Source organism: Mustela lutreola, chromosome 2, assembly GCF_030435805.1.
Source record: "Mustela lutreola isolate mMusLut2 chromosome 2, mMusLut2.pri, whole genome shotgun sequence".
Taxonomy (NCBI): Eukaryota; Metazoa; Chordata; class Mammalia; order Carnivora; family Mustelidae; genus Mustela; species Mustela lutreola.
In genome coordinates this window covers 58,074,039-58,092,067 of record NC_081291.1, presented here as the reverse complement: position 1 = coordinate 58,092,067, position 18,029 = coordinate 58,074,039, and the positions used below count along the sequence as shown (strand labels likewise).

At 41.0% G+C, this 18,029-nt stretch overlaps 1 pseudogene; it reads left to right on the top strand.

The window, feature by feature from the left end:
- Positions 1–1,701: 1,701 nt before the first annotated feature.
- LOC131825534 (26S proteasome regulatory subunit 4-like) lies at positions 1,702–3,197 on the top strand (annotated as a pseudogene).
- The last annotated feature ends 14,832 nt before the right edge of the window (positions 3,198–18,029 follow it).

Genomic DNA, 18,029 nt, shown 5'->3' with positions numbered 1-18,029 from the left:
GATGTGGGACCCGATCATGACCTGAGGCAAAGGCAGACGCTTAACTGACTGAGCCACCCAGGCACCCAGTTGGTCTTTCTTTTATGAACTCTTCAGGAAGTTTCACTCACCAACTGCCACTTCCACCTCATTGCCTAGAACCATGTCACCCGGCCACCTCTAGCTGCATGGAATGCTGGAAAATATGGTTCTTTAACTGGGCATGTTGCTCTGAACAAATCAAGGTTGTAAGAACAAAGAAGAGAGTGTAGATGTGAACAATAAAAAATAACTGTCACAGCAAAGCTTCATTGAGGAATGTGAATCATGCTTCCTAACTGCATGATTTCTCAGCACCTTTAAAATTCCAGGGAGAGATAATGTATTCATCCACAGATAAAGCTCTTTTTGCCATGGTTGTGTCTCAGGAATACCGTTTTACTGCACATGTTTCAGGAAGCACAGAACAAGCACAATCATTCTCTCTAATACTTTCAGAGAAAAATTTTATCTGACTCCACAGTGGATTCGTTAAGGTGTTTATGTTACTGCAATGTAATAAGAATGACAGATTTAATGACTTTCATGAAAATTGCATCATTATTCTTTCCATTTCCCCATCCAAAAAGCTTCTTTCTCTTTTTTCTCTTTCACAGTACTTCTTTTTCTTCCCTGAATTCTTTCCACTGAATCTTCACCCTTAACATTTTTTAATATGTTATTTATTTACTTATCGAGAGAGAGTAAGAGTGAGAGAATGAGAGAGCACAAGCTGGGAGAGTGGCAGAGGGAGTGACAGAGGGAGAGGGAGAGTGCCCAGGACTCTGGGATCATGATCTGAATCAAAGGCAGACACCTAACCAAGTGAACCATCCAGGCGCCTCTCCACTTAACATTTATAAATATTTTCTTCTAGTGTTTTTTTGCATGCATGGGTATATGTAGTTTTATAAATAGTTGAGATAATATGCTTCTATGCAGGAGGAAGAATGATGTTTTGGATATTTTTTTCCCTTTCCATTCCCCATTCTAAGACTGGAAATACACAGAGATTAATATAAGAGGGAACTTGTGGGTCACTGTGGGAGGCTCTGTTGGTTGATATTCCTCCCTTCTCTTGGCTGACGCATAGTGGTAGAAAGCTCAGAGTTAAGAAATAGATACAGCTACTATGACAGAGATGCAAAATAATAGTTACTTTAGTAAGATTAAAATGTGTTGGAGTACCTGGGGGGCTCAGCTGATTGTGTGTCTGCCTTTGACTCAGGTCATGATCCCAGGGTTCTGGGATCAACCCTTGTACCTGTACTGGGTTCCCTGTTCATCAGGGAGCCTGGTTCTCCCTCTCTCTCTGCCTGGCACTCCCCCTACTTGAATGTACTCTCTTTCTCTTTCTCTCACTCTCTATCTCAAAGAAATAAATAAAATCTTTTTAAAAAGATGAAAATGTGGGGGCGCCTGGGTGGCTCAGTGGGTTAAGCCGCTGCCTTCGGCTCAGGTCATGATCTCAGGGTCCTGGGATCGAGCCCCGCATCGGGCTCTCTGCTCAGCAGGGAGCCTGCTTCCCTCTCTCTCTCTGCCTGCCTCTCTATCTACCTGTGATCAATCTCTGTCGAATAAATAAATAAAATTAAAAAAAAAAAAGATGAAAAAGTGTCTCCACATAAAAGTCCAATCTTGGCTCGGGTGGCCCAAGCAAGATGGGTCAGAGTAGTGGTGGTCATGGTCCTGGAGGTAGCAAGAAGGATGACAAGGAAACAAAAAAGAAATATGAACCTTGTGTACCAACTAGAGTTGGGAAAAGAAGGCAACAAAGGGATCAGATACTTACTTGTCAGCAAACTGCCATTGATAACCCTCACATTCAGTGCCAGTTAAAATTATTAAAGTTAGCGGAGGAAGAATTCATTAGAAATCAGGAATAGGGACGCCTGGGTGGCTCAGTTGGTTAAGCAGCTGCCTTCGGCTCAGGTCATGATCCCAGCGTCCTGGGATCGAGTTCCACATCGGGCTCCTTGCTCCGCAGGGAGCCTGCTTCTCCCTCTGACTCTGCCTTCCACTCTGTCTGCCTGTGCTCGCTTTCGCTCATGCTCTCTCTCTGACAAATAAATAAATAAAATCTTTAAAAAAAAAAAAAAAGAAATCAGGAATAAATGAAGCTTTTAGGAGAAAAGCAAGGAGGAAAGATCAAAGGTGAATGATCTGAGGGCAGCCAGTTCCTACACAATGTTGGTAGGAGCCTTGGAAGAGGTCAGTGATGATCAAAGACATCCCATTGTGTCTACATCTGTGCGCTGAGAACACCACATCAGCATTTTTCATTCATAGACAACAATCTGCTGGAACCCAGCTGCTCAGCCCTGCTCAACCACAAGGTACATGCTGTGATGGGGTGACATGGACCCCGTGGTCACAGCGACAAAGGTGAAAAGTCCCTCCAGGAGATCTGTGCTGTTATTGGGGAGTCGGACTACCAAATAGGGAAATCGAGGAATCTGTGGCTTTCCTCTTGCTCATTCAGAATACTATAAAAAAAAAAAAAAACAGGTATAAAGCCCTAAGGAAGTCATTCTGTATGGTCCACTTGGCACAGGTAAAATCTTACTAGCCAAAGCAATAGCAAACCAAACCTCAACCACTTTCTTGAGCATAGCTGGCTCTGAATGACTCAGAAGTACCTAGGTGACTGGCCCAGACTTTCACAGGAATTGTTTCAAGATGCTGAAGAACATGTATCATTCATCATTTTTATTGATGAAATTGATGCTATTGGAACAAAAGAATATTACTCAGATTCTGGGGTGAGAGAGAAATTCAGCCAACAATACTAGAGCTGTGGAAGCAGTTGAATAGATTTAATTCAAGGGAAGACATGCGCGTTATCGTGGCCACAAACCAAGTAAAAAATTGCCATCAGGCACTTAACAGATCAGACCACACTGACAGGGAGAGCAAGGTCCCCCTGCCCAGTGAAAGGACTAAGAAGGATGATTCATGCAAGCAGGATGATGGTGGCTGCTGCTGATGTAACCATAGGCGACTTGAACATGGCTAAAGCTGACCTCCCTGGTGTTGACAACAAGGCCATCTGTACAGAAGCTAGTCTGATGGCCTCAAGAGAATGTAGAATGAAAGTAAGAAATGGAGACTTCGAAGAAAAAAATCTAAAAATTTTGGGGGGGGGGGTTATTTTTAAAAAATTGTATTTATTTGATAGAAGTCACAGCAAGAGAGGGAACACAAGCAGGAAGAGTGGGAGAGGGAGAAGCAGGCTTCGCGCTGAGTGGGGAGCCTGATGTGGGGATTGATCCCAGGACCCTGGGATCATGACCTGAGCTGAGGGCAGACACTTAATGACTGAGCCACCCAGGTGCCCCTAAAAGTGTTTTTATGAAAAACAAGAAGGTACCCTTGAGTGGCTCTGTCTTTAGTGAACCACAGTTGCCTTCAAAGAAATGGGTAGGATTGTCTCAGCCCCTCAGAGAGATATGAGTGGGGAGGCGCCCAAAGGAATACATATTCCAGTTGATCTTTCTTAGCAAAACATGCTATGTATCTTTAAAAATGTTTTTTAGGTACACCTGGGTGGCTCAGTGGGTTAAGCCTCTGCCTTCGGCTCTGGACATGATCTCGGGGTCCTGGAATCGAGCCCCACATTAAGCTCTCTGCTCAGTGGGGAGCCTGCTTCCCCCTCTCTCTCTGCCTGCCTCTCTGCCTCCTTGTGCTCTCTCTGTCAAATAAATAAAATCTTTTAAAAAATGTTTTTTACTCAAGTATAGTTAATGTGTGTGTTGTATTAGTTTCAGTACTATGATACATGATTCAGTAATTCTGTACATTACTCAGTGCTCATCATATTATGTGTACTCAATCCTCTTTACCCATCATCCTTTGTATCTTTTAGAACATGGTATGTAGAATGCCTTTGGGCTGCTTTCATCTTTTGGTTATAAACAATGCTCTCTTTCAAATAAAGTGTGCTCTTTCTCAAAAAAAGAAAAATGCGGGACGCCTGGGTGGCTCAGTTGGTTAAGCAGCTGCCTTCGGCTCAGGTCATGATCCCAGCATCCTGGGATCGAGTCCCACATCGGGCTCCTTGCTCCGCAGGGAGCCTGCTTCTCCCTCTAACTCTGCCTTCCACTCTGTCTGCCTGTGCTTGCTCTCGCTCGCTCTCTCTCTGACAAATAAATAAATAAAATCTTTAAAAAAAAAAAAGAAAAATGCAAGATTTTCAACAGCTTTTTTTTGAAGGTTTTATTTATTTATTTGAGCGACAGAGAGACAGAGAATATGTGGGGGGGAGGGACAGAGGGAGAGAGAGAGAAGCAGACTCCCCGCAGAGCAAGCAGCCTGATGTGAGGCTCAATCCCAGGACCCAGAGATTACAACCTGAACAGAAGGCAGATGCGCAACTGACAAGCCACCTAGATGCCCCTTTTAACAGCTTTGATTCAAGAAATCAGTAGGTACCTAGGTTCCATCTGACTTGTAGCTTTGTCATCTCCAAGGAGTTGTCATCATCTAAATAGTCTAATACCGGTTGCCACCGCATCCAACTCTAGCCAGGCTTAAGTGGGGAGAGAGAAAAGGAGGTACACTCCTTATTTTTAAGAATATGACCTAGAAGTTTTTCACCCATTGCCCACCACTAAGTGCCTTTATTCTGAGCATCTATGTATTCAAATAAAAATTTGAGGATTCTGTTATAGTAAGAGGGAGGCCAAGATCTTTGTTCCCCTAAAGTCTATATTCTTTTGGGGGAACACGAAGAAGAAACAAATAACATGTTAGGCAATAACAAATGCTAATAAGAAAACAAAAGCAGGTAGTGGGATAGAAATGAAGATGGCACTTTAGATAAGTGCTCAGGAAAGACCTCCTTGAGAAGGGGATGAATAATCAAAGATAAGAAGGAAATGTGCTCCTGGAAGAAGGAATAGCAAATATAAATGCTTTGAGGTGGGAATGTGCTTGGCATATTTGAGAAACAGCATGGTGTGGGCTGTGTTCCTAGAATTTGTTGAAATCGGAAAAGTGTTAACCAAATCACAGAGAACCCTGCAGGCTAGGATTTTTTTTTTTTAAGATTTTACTTATTTATTTATCTGAGAGAGTGATTGAGAGAGCACAAGCAGGGAGAGAGGCACAGGGAGAAGTAGGAATAGGCTCCCTGCTGAACAGGGAGCCCTATGCAGGACCCTGGGATCAGGACCCCAGCTGAAGGCAGACACTTACCTGATTGAGCAACCCAGGTGCCCCGGGTTGATATTTTTTGAAGATCACTATATTAGCAAGTTATAAAATCTACAGTCTGTGGATCAAAGATGTAAGATGTAAGACTATATATAAAACGCTTAGGAGAAAACAAAGCCCAACATCTTTTTGACAGTGGACTCAGCCATGATTTTGTGGATATAAAACAAAAGGTGTAGGCAATAAATTGGACTTCATCAAAATTTAAACATAGAATTACTATATGATTCAACAATTCCACTTATGAGTATATTGCCAAAGAATTAAATACAAGTATTCAAACAGTTTTTGTACACCAGTGTTCATACCAGTATTATTTACAAAAGCCAAAAGTGGCCCAAATGATTGACCCAAATGTGCATCACTGAATGAATGGATAAACAAAATTTAGTATATTCATATAATGTTATAAAATATTACTGATCCTTAAAAAGGAAGGAAATTCTAACACATGCTAAAACACTGATGAAACTTGAGGGAAGTACACTAAACAAAATAAGCCAAAAGGATGAAAGAACAAACACTGCATGTGTTGGGAGGAAGAAACTATCTTCCACCATTCTAAGTTCTTTGGCTGGTAAGTTGATATAAAACAGATTAACAAGAAAGAAACATTTACTCACATACATAGAGAAAGTCCTTCAGAACATGAGACCCAAAGACAAGCCCATCAGTTGAGGATTTTATGCCATCCTGAACTAAGTAATGGGATAGGGGCCTGGGGCTTCAAAGGGAAGGAAGGTCACAGGACAATAAGAAGAAAAAATGTCTGGTCATTAGACGCTTGCCCTGCCCTACAGATAGGACTTTCAAATAAAAATTTATCTCTGGTAATAGCTCTCTTTATGGACCAGGTCCCCTGTTTAAATCCTTTTAGGTGATTTGGGAAAAATAAAAGTTTTTCTTGAATCTGCCTTCAACTCAAAATAACCCACCAGCCAAAATGGCATATTTCACAGTCTGCCCCTCCCCCCAGTCCCACCTTGGAAATTTCCCCAAGAAGTTTCACAATCCTGAAATTGAATTGGTAGATTGCTCCATCTCACTGAACCACTCTCTTAATACTGAGAATAGGTCAGTTCAGTTAAACAGTTCTATCTCTCAGTTCAGGAGGTGGTGATTCAGGTGGACTCCCAAAGTTAGGGCTGTGTTACAAGAGGCATTTCTATGGAAACAAAAGAAAAACAATGATTAATGATTGGAACAGATTATAAACCCAGTCTCTGAGTTCTGAAGGCAGTGAGACAGGACGATTTCTAGAGGCCTGGCTCAAAATATCTTCAGGCAGAGGCAATCTGACAGATTTTTCTGGGTTGTACTTTGAATGTCACTGGTGATCATACTGAGGGGTCACATTGCAACAGGCCTGATTGTCCATACATGAGCTGTTGTGGTGATTTCTCTGAAGTTCATATCAGGTTGTCCAACTTTAGCTTGCATGGCTTCAGAATATTGGCAGTTTTAGTTCTCAAGGATTTCATATCAGAAGGGTAGGAGGAAAGCTGGAAACATTCTTTTGGAGAATTTAGTTAAATATTAAAGGAAACTAGAAAAAGTCAGGATCCAGTTTACAGGTAGAAAACAAATTCTCAAAGAGAATTAACAGTACTAGAATTTGATATCCACAAAGGTGTATTAATGAAACATAATTTTTCTCTCTACAATCACCCCCATTTTTATCAAAGATAACCACAGCAAGACTAATGCATCTGCAAACCAAGTCTAATTTCAATCTGCTTGGCCTGATCATATACATAAGTGCATCAAGAATAGTGACTGACCTTGTAGGCTCTTTTAAATCTACTTTGCTGGAACTTTTCATAAGGAATCTTGGATTGAACTTTCCTTTCTCTATTTTTTTATTATGTTATGTTAGTCACCATACTGTACATCATTAGTTCCTGATGTAGTGTTCAGAGTGATGGAGCCAGAAAGCACAAGTAGGGGAATGGCAGAGGGAACGGGAGAATCAGGCTCCCCACTGAGCAAGGAACCTGATGTGGGGCTGGATCCAGGCCCCTGGGATCATGACCTGAGCTGAAGACAGACACCCAACTGACTGAGCCACTCAGGCATCCCTCAGATTGAACTTTTAAAAGCTCCTCTATGTTAACAAGCCATACTAAGGACTAGCATCATGTTGTGGTTGCAGTACCTATAGATTTGGGTGAATTCCTCTTTTTTTGAGATTTTCAGAATATCCTAAAAGTCCTGCACCTGCCAGGATGTGACCTTCTTTATTCACCTGGTAAGCCTCCTGGGAACCCTGTAAGCAAGGTACCAGGCCAATTTTTCCATGGGGCTTTATTGGCTCCATAAAGTCAGTGTTAGTCCCTTAAAGCTGTCTGGTCATGGGGGCACCTAGCTGGCTCAGACAGAGAGAGGAGCATCTGACTCTTGATCTCAGGGTCATGAGTTCAAGCCCCACATTTGGCATAGAGATCACTTAAAAAAAAAAAAAAGACTTTAAAGAAACGTTGTCTGGTCATATCAGAGTCTATGTACACCTCTCTCAAATGTGACATTCCAGTCAAAGCCTTGGTAATATAATCTATGTTTCCAATTGTTTCCTGTTACAAAGAGAACAGATTCTTATTGACCTTATGCAAATAATTCTGTTGCCATGAAAATAAGAATGCTCACTCACTAGGAGTTACCAAATTCTAGACAGATCAGCTAGGGAGAAAAGTTGTTCCATCTTTGTTTACAAAGATATATCTTACCAAGTTGTTGATAACTTGAGAGAAAAGAGAAAAAGGTTTCCTTAAATCTCAAGAAACAAAAATCCATAAAATGTTCCCCCAAAGTCATAAAAATTTTAATCATTCATTTCCAAATAATTTTTTTGCTTTAACCAATTCTACTTTATTTAATTTTTTTAAATCACAAATTCCTTTTTTAAATTATTTTTTAATTTAAATTCAATTAACATACAATGTATTATTTGTTTCAGGGGTACAGGTCTATGATTCAACAGTTGTATATAATACACAGTGCTCATTACAACATATGCCCTCCCCAATATCCATTACCCCATTATCCCATCCCCCCATCACCCTCCCCTCCAGCAACCCTAAGTTTATTTCTTGAGGTTAAAAGTCTCTTATGGTTTGTCTCCCTCTCTGGTTTCATCTTGTTTCATTTTTTTCCTCTATCCCCCATGATCCTCTGCCTTGTTTCTTAAATTCCAAATATCAGTGAGATCATATGATAATTGTCTGTCTCTGACTGATTTATTTCACTTTAGTTCCACCTACTTTGTTGCAAAGGGTGAGATTTCATTTTTTGATGACTGTGTAATATTTGGGGTGTGTGTGTGTGTGTATGTGTGTGTGTGTGTGTATACCACATCTTCTTTATCCATTCATCTGTTGATGGACATCTAGGTTCTTTCCATAGTTTGGCTATTATGGACATTGCTGCTATGAACATTGGGGTGCGGGTGACCCTTTGGATCACTACATTTGTATCTTTAGGGTAAATACCCAGTAGTGCGATTGCTGGGCCATAGGGTAGCTCTATTTTCAACTTTTTGAGGGACCTCCATGCTGTTTTCCAGAGTGGGCTACACCAGCTTGCATTCCCATCATTCCAAATAATTAATACTTGTTCTACCTGAATCCAGTTTTTCATTGGCTCTGGAAATTCTTACCCAGCACAGTTTTTTGGTATGTTTTGTTTTATTTCGTTTTGTTTTGTTTTGGTAAAGGTTGTATTGTATTGTATTGTATTGTATTTTACCTTATTTTAAAGTAGGCTCCACACCCAGCTTGGAGCTTCAACTCACAAGGCTGGGAACAAGAGTTACATGACCTACCCTCTCTCTCTCTCAAATAAATAAATTTTCTAAAAATTAAAAAAAAAATTTTTTTAAGGGGCACACAGGTGGCTCAGGTGGTTAAGTGTCTGCCTTCGGCTCAGGTCATGATCCTAGGGTCATGAGATCGAGTCCCACCTTGGGCTCCCTGCTCAGTGGAGAATCTGGTTCTCCCTCTCCCTCTATCCCTCCCCCTGCTTGCGTTTTCTCTCTCTCTCAAAAAATATTTTTAAAAATTTCTTAAAATTAAGAGAAAACTACTGACTGAGCCAGCCAGAGGCCCCCATTACCCAGCCCAGTTTTATAGTCTCAAGTTATCAGAAACCTGAACTTTTCAAGGGTTCTTCCCTTAAATCTCCTTGAAGAAGTGCTTTTTCAAGAATACTCTGCAGGACATCAGAGTAAAACAACTATCTGTAAATGACAAAAGCATTTTAAATGCCCATATTGTTAAAGATCTGATGAGCGTTCATTATTGTGGAATTAACACATAAGTGTGGTTATTTGTATGACGTAAAATATTTTAAGGTAGTAACTAGAATTATTGTTTGTTTAAAGATTTATTTATTTATTTGTCAGAGAGAGAGAGCAAAAGCAGGCAGAGTGGCGGAGAGAGCACAGGCGGAGAGAGAAGCAGGCTCCCCGCTGAGCGAGGAGCCTGATGTGGGACTCGATCCCAGGACCCCGGATCATGACCTGAGCCGAAGGCAGTGACTTAACCAACTGAGCCACCCAGGCATCCCAGTAACTAGAATTATGACTGATAATACTGGTACATATAAGAATTTTAGGAATTTCATACAATTTCTAGAATACTTATATTAATAATATCAATAACATACAATATAATCTAAGAAGGTTTATCATCATCAATATGATAATTCTTTCCCTGTAATTTAACATACTAAAGAAGCCCGGTTGGTATTAACAGCTCTCTTTTTATAGGGAGAGAGAACAAATCTTTTGAGATATTCCAGGACCCTCTGGAAGTTCTCAAAACTTAGTTTGAGGTCAAAACATATTTTTTAAGTTTTCTTTATTTTAGAGAGAGAGAGAGCAAGTGCGAGTGGGAGAGGGTGAGGGAGAGAGACTCCACACCGAGCAGGGAACCCAATGCAGAGCTCGATCCCTGAGATCGAGCTGAGCTGAAACCAAAAGTTGGATGCTCATCCACCCGGGCCACCCAGGTGGTTCTACAGTCAAAAAAGATTTTGCTGAGAATTTGATTCCGGAAACTTTGTCAAAAATATCAAGAAGGGGGCGCCTGGGTGGCTCAGTGGGTTAAAGCCTCTGCCTTCAGCTCAGGTCATGATCTCAGGATCCTGGGATCAAGGCCCACATCAGGCTCTCTACTCAGCAGGGAGTCTGCTTCCTCCTCTCTGCCTGCCTCTCTGCCTACTTGTGATCTCTCTGTCTCTCTCTGGCAAATAAATAAATAAAATCTTCAAAAAAAATATCAAGTGGTTTGGACACTTAACCAAATAAGATCACAGATCACTATGAAACAATAATAATCTATTGAACCAAAAGTGACAAAAGATATTAAGGGGAAATACAAAATGTTATATAGTTCTGAGCAAAAACAATGAAAGACATAGTAAAGCACAGAAAATTATTTTGATAAAACACAGACTCTCCACTTTCTGTGCAGATTATTTAAAAGGTAAACTTTTTTTGCTGTCTATTACCAATAGTATACCAAAAGTCCAAGGAAAACTTCATCCTTTTTAGAAAGAGAAACCCAACTCTAATTTTGCACCAGCTTTTTTTTTTTTTTTTATATTAAAACTCACTTAACTGGGGCACCTGGGTGGCTCAGTCAGTTAATTGGCAGATTCTTGGTTTTGGCTCTAGTCATGATCTCAAGGTCATGAGATTAAGCCTCTGTCTGACTTTGCATTTAGCGGGCAATCTGCCCCTCCCTTCTGTGCACTCTCTCTCCCTCCAAAATAAATAAATAAATCTTTTTTTTTAAAGGAAGGCTTTTATAGGCAGGAGATAAAATAATTAATATTCAGTATTTTGGGGCAGCTTGGTGGCTCAGTTGGGTAAGCATCTGCCTTGGGGTCAGGTCATGACCCCAGGGTCCTGGGATCCAGCCCTACATTGGGTTCCCTGCTTAGTGGGGAACCTGCTTCTCCCTCTCCCTCTCCCTCTGCTGCTCCCCTTACTTGTGCATGCTCTCTCTCTCTATCAAATAAATAAAGTAAATTTTTTAAAAAATGCATTCAATATTTTATCTCATTTGGAAATGACCTAGATATTTAATGACTATACATCATTTAATTTAACATAGCAAAACTAGTTTTTTAAAAAAAGATTTTATTTATTATTTGACAGATGGAGATCACAGAGAAGGAGATAGAGAGAGAGAGAGAAGGAAGCAGGCTCCCTGCTGAGCAGAGAGCCCGATGCGGGGCTCGATTCCAAGACCCTGGGATCATGACCAGAGCTGAAGGCAGAGGCTTTAACCCACTGAGCCACCCAGGTGCCCCCAAAACTAGTTTTAAGATACCAAAAAAATTGGGGGAAAGTATTTAAGTAGATATAACATAACATAAGTATTGATGGAATGCTGATTTATAAACTGTTATCTTACATCTATTTAATTCACTTGTTCTTAACAATTATGCTTAAAAAGGAAAATTTCATGAAACATTAAAAAAGGAACCATCACCTTAAGTTATCTTTCTTGATGACAAATTCTGGAATGGAGATGGCATGAGCTTATTTGACTTTTGGTAAACCTAGGTAGAATAAAAATATATTTTATGCTGATAACTCTGAAGGTATGGCTATTTTAATTAAGCCAACAAACTTAAACTAGCTTTAATACTAAATATATTTCCAGATCAATTGAACATAAAAATTATTTGGGTTACTTTCTGTTGTATTTCTAAGAACTTAATTATATAAGCATTTTATTTTCTTTAAACCAATTAAATAAAGTTCTTTTACAAGTTAATTTTAGTGATACCACCCACAGGAATAAAATGCCATATATCTACAATATACATATTTGGACACATGAAAATACAGACACAGAAACCTTATAGTCTCATTTTTAAATTTTAGCCATGAAATAGATATGATAATGTAAAAATCACATTATAAAAGAACAATTGGGATAAGTCTGTCTTCTCAGATGGTTAAAGCCTTTTAGAACACACTTAAGATTTTTATTTGTTGGGGCGCCTGGGTGGCTCAGTCGTTACACATCTGCCTTCAGCTCAGGTCATGATCCCAGGGACCTGGAATTGAGACCTGCATTGGGCTCTCTGCTCAATGGGAAGTCTGCTTCTCCCTCTCCCACTCCCCCTGCTTGTGTTCCCTCTCTTGGTCTTTCTCTCTCTGTCAAATAAATAAAATCTTTTAAAAAATGATTTTTACTTGTTCTTGACAAGTAGTCTTAATGCGAGTTCTTTCAAGAACTTTGGTTTCCTATAAATAAAATCTTTGAAAAAGAAAAGAAAAGAAAAAAGGGGGAAAAAGAACTTTAGTTTCCTAAAGTAAGAATTCCTATAGTACTTAGGTTTTTGGATTGGTAAAAAGGAATAGGTGGGGTTTGAAATGCCTCTAGAGCTGTATTTCTAGTTTTTCATAGATTTGTAAGATAAGGACAGTCATGGGGCGCCTGGGTGGCTCAGTGGGTTAAGCCGCTGCCTTCGGCTCAGGTCATGATCTCAGGGTCCTGGGATCGAGTTCCGCGTGGAGCCTGCTTCCTCCTCTCTCTCTCTCTGCCTGCCTCTCTGCCTACTTGTGATCTCTCTGTCAAATAAATAAATAAAATCTTTAAAAAAGAAAAATGATAAGGACAGTCATCCTTAATTCCTCAAAGAATTGATTTGTAGTCTATAATGAAGGACTGACACACCCATACACCTTTATTAGAATGTTTTTCTTTCCCTCGGGGTACATAATTTTATTCTACCTTAGGAGAGAAGGTCTGAAACAAACAAACAAAATACTTCCTTTTAAATACAGGCATGCTTCATTTATTTATCATGCTTCACTCTATTATGCCTCTCAGATACTGTTGTTTTTACAAATTAGAGATCCGAGGCCACCCTGGCATTGAGCAAGTCTGTTGGCACCATGCCCACTTCAAGTCTCTGTGTCACATTTTGGTAATTCTTAAAATACGTCAAACTGTCTCATTATTATTATATTTGTTACGGTGATCTGCGGTCGGTGATCCATGGTGTTACTACTGTAATTGTTTTGGAGTGCCACAAAATGCACCCACGTAAGACAATAAATTTAATTGACAAGTGTTGTGTGTGTTCTTGACTCGTCCACCAACCAGCCATTGCCCCCGATCTCTTTCTCCGTCTCCTCGGTTCACCCTATTCCTTGAGCACAACACACTTGAAATGAGGCCAGTTAATAAACCTACAATGGCTTCCAAGTGTTCAAGTGAAAAAAGAGTCACACATCTCTCGTTTTAACTCAAAAACTAGAAATGAATCAGCTTCATGATCATGGCCTGTCGAAAGCTGGGATAGAGGCTGGAAGCTAGGACTCTTATGCTTAACAGAGTTATGAATGCAAAAGAAAATTTCTTGAAGGAAACAAAAAATTGCTACTCCAATAAATCTGTGAATGATAAGAAAGCAAAAAAGCTTTATTTTGATACAGAGAAAGTTTTAGTTGTCTGTATGAAAGATCAAACCACCACAACATTCCCTTAACCAGAGCCTCACGGAGAGCAAGGCCTTCTCCCTGTCATTCTGTGAAGGCTGAGTGAGGTGCAGAAGCTGCAGAAGAGAAGTGTGAAGCTGGCAGAGGTGGATCACGAGGGTGAAGGAGAGAAGCCATCTCCGTGACAGAAAAGAGCAAGTGAAGCAGCCAGTGTTGGTGCAGAAGCTGCAGCACATCGCCCAGATCTCGCTAAGATCATGAATGAAGGTGGCTGCCCTAAACGACAGATTTCCAGTGCAGATGAAACAGCCTTCTAGTGCAAGAAGAGGCCATCGAGGACCCTCAGAGCTAGAGAGAAGTCAGTGCCTGGCATCAGAGCTTCAAAGGACAGACTGACTCTCTTGTTAGAGGCTCATGCAGCTCGATGACGGTAAGTTGAACCAATGCTCATTTACCACGCGGAAAATCCTAGGGCCCTTAAGAATTAGGCTAAATCAGGCAACTGGCTGGCTCAGTTGGTTGGGCGACTGCTTTCCACTCAGGTCCTGATTCCAGAGTCCCAGGGCTGAGTCCTGCATAGGGCTCCCTGCTGAGCAGGGAGTCTGCTTCTTCCTCTGTCCCTCCCCACTCTTGTGCTCTCTCCCTCCTTCTCTCTTTCAAATAAATAAAATCTTTTTAAAAATTATGCTAATAAACTCTGACTTGCTTTATAAATAGAGCAAAAGGCCCAAATGAAAGCACTTCTGTCTACAACATAGTTTACTGGATATTTTAAGCCCACTATTGAGACCTACTGCTCGGAAAAAAAGACTCCTTTCAAAATATGACTGCTCATTGACATGCACCTGGTCACCCAAGAGCTCCAATGGGGAGATACGATGAGATGCTGTTTTCATGCCTGCTAACACAATATCTGTTCTGCAGCCTAGGGATCAGGGAGTGATTTCAACTTTCAAGTCTGTTATTTAAGAAGTACACTGTGTAAAGCTATAGTTGCCATAGATAATGGATCTGGTGGATCTTGGCAAAAATTAACTGAAAACTTTCTGGAAAGGATTCACCATTCTAGATGCCATTAAGAATGTTTGTGATTCTTGGGGCACCTGGGTGACTCAGTGGGTTAAGCGCCCACCTTCGGCTCAGGTCATGATCCCATGGTCTTTGGATTGAGCCCCACATTAGGCTCCCCACTGCTTCTCCCTCTCCTCCCCCCTTGGTTGTGTGCTCATGCTCTTTCTTTGTCAAATAAATAAAGTCTTTTTTTAAAAAATGGAACACTTGTGATTCTTGGGAAGCAGTCAGAAAATCAATATGAACTGGAGTTTGGAAGAAGTTGACTGCAATCCTCATGACCTTGAGGGACCAAGACTTCAGGGGAAGAAGTAAGTGCGGGTGGGGTGGAAATAGCATCTTAAAGGGATGAGGATTTGCTCTTTATGGATGATGAAAAAAGTGGTCTCCTGAGATGGAATCTACTCCTGGTGGAGATGCTGTGAAGATTGTTAAAATAACAACAAAGGAGTTAGAATATTACACGAACTTAGTTGATAAGGCAGTGTCATGATTTGAGATAATTTAACTACAGTTTTTTTTTTATTTTTTATTTTTTAGAGTATTTTTTTTTAAAGATTTTATTTATTTATTTAAGAGAGAGACAGTGAGAGAGAACATGAGCAAGGAGAAGGTCAGAGGGAGAAGCAGACTCCCCATGGAGCTGGGAGCCTGCTGTGGGACTCAATCCTGGGACTCCAGGATCAGGACCTGAGCTGAAGGCAGTCGTCCAACCAACTGAGCCACCCAGGCGCCCGATTAACTACAGTTTTGAGAGAATTTCTACTCTGGGTAAAATGTTGCCAAACAGCATCTCGTGCTACAGAAAAATAGTTTGTGAAAGGGCGAGTCAATCGAAGTGGCATTGTTGTCTTATTTTAAGAAGTTGCTACAGTAAACTCAGCCTTGGACAACCACCACCCAGATCAGTCAGCAGCCATCGACATCGAGTCAAGACCATCCACCAATAATAAGATTATGACTCCCCGAAAGCTCAGGTGATGGTTAACATTTTTTAGCAATAAAATATTTTTAATTAGGTATGTACATTTTTTAACATAATGCACATTTAATAGACTGAAGGATAGTGTAAATGTGACTTTTACATTCACTGGGAAGTGAAAAAAATCATTGGACTGTATTGTGATATTCACTTTATTGTTGAGGTCTGGAATCAAACCTGCAGTATCTCCAAGGTATGCCTGTATTGTGTCAGTTTTCAGCCAGAACAAACAGTTAATATTCCTGACAGTATTAAATTCCCTCCTTTGATGTAAAAGGGACCCCCGAAGAGAGTGCAAAGGATATCCCCTTCCCAAGATCCAGAATCGCTCCCACAGGTAACCAAAAGAAGGACAACCCAGGCAGGCAGAAAGCCAAACCAAGTTCTTAGGACATAAAACTAGGCAAGCAAGAAGGTTATAATTATCCCTGGGGTGAAAGGATCAAAAATGAACAAGTCTGGATTTGCAAAGGAAGGGATAACATGAAATTTTATTTTCTGCCATCTTCGGAACATGAATTCTTTGGATGTGATTCTAGAATATGCCTGCAAAGAACATTGGTAGGAAAGTTTGATGCTGTCAGAGCCTGACTGTACAGCCCACCAAACCAAGCCCTATTCCCTGTCCCAGGTGCTTCTGCTAAATTCACTTCTTAATTTTCAGCAGTTACATGAGTATAACCAATATATCATGGGCCTGGAGATCAGACCAAAGTGGTCTCTGTAAATCTTGTGGGGAAAAAGAAAGTTAAAATAGACAGACAGGGCCAGATATATTTTTTTAAGATGTTATTTACTTATTTGACAGACAGATCGATCACAAGTGGGTGGAGAGGCAGGCAGAGAGAGAGGGGGAAGCAGGCTCCCTCCTGAGCAGAGAGCCCCATGCAGGGCTCAATCCCAGGACCCTGAGATCATGACCTGAGCCGAAGGCAGAGGCTTAACCCACTGAGCCACCTAGGCTCCCCAGGGCCAGATTTTAAGAAAAGAAATTCACATTGTGTTTGATTTTTGTTTTAAGTCTAGTTTGTGTTCTTTCATCTTAAGAGAGTTCTTAAGGTTATCCATTATAATTTTTTGTGCTTTCTTTTTGAGAGACAGTGCACACAAGCAGGGGCGAGGAGCAGAGAGAGAAGCAGGCTCCCAGCTGAACAGGGAACTTATATGGGACTCCATCCCAGGACCCTGGGATCATGACCCGAGCTGAATGACCATTCTCAACCACCTGAGCCATTCAGGTGCCCCCCAGTAAGCCTTTTTATGACCTAACCATGAACTCAGGAGGTGTTTCCAAAGGAGAGTACCAAAAAATGCTGCTCTAACAACATCCAAAAAGTTCACTCCCAAAGTTAGCCTGAAAAATATCTAGCTGCAAATGGGGTACGCTCACATTTCTGTCCAGCCAAATTAGTGACAACAGACATTGAGACAACAAAGGCCCCTTATGGACCAGGACCCCTTATGACAAATTCCCTTGAAAGCAAAGAGAATTCTGCTTATCAGATCCACAGTGCATGGCTATCCACCAGTATATGCACCCTCCAATTGGCAGAGACCACAAAGAGAATATCCTCACTTTCCATAAAACCAAGCCCTCAAGACACAGAACATGGCAAGAGGGAAACCTCATTTGGTTTTTCTTAAATGCACATTAACAGCTTTCGCTAATCCTTGGGTCTCAGAGCCAGACTACGAGGGACATGCCCCAGGGTTAGGGATTGTGTGGTGGTTTACAGATTGCCTCATTACGCAGATTTTTTTTTGAGCTTGACAGGTAACCTGTGGTCTGTCTAACCTGTTCTGTGACCAATTTATCCTAACACAGGAGTCTCTGAGTTAGGTGGCAATCACTCTTAATAGGTTTAAAGTGCTAGAGCCATGTGCCCCAAGATGTCCCTTAGCAACAGCCCTTCCTTTACTTCATGTGCACATTAACCCACAGCAATGTTTGTCTAAGTGAACGCTGATCTGGTGACCATAGAGTCACTGTACTGTGAGGCCAGGTCAAACAGCAGGCTTACAAACCTACGCCTGCTTTCTTCCCTATGGCTTTCTTCCTTGTGACAAATGACACAACTGAGACAGAGGAAATCAGTGACCATCTCTGGGAGAAAAAGGATCAACAAAAATCAAGAGTATTCCTAACAATTCTTTAGCAGAGTCAATAAAGCCAAGGAACCAGTTGCACAAATATTTTATTCCACTTACCTACATTTAAAGAAGGAAAAAGGAGGGGAGAAGAAGAGTCACCACTCTCACGTCCACCAGTCCCTTCAGGCAGAGATC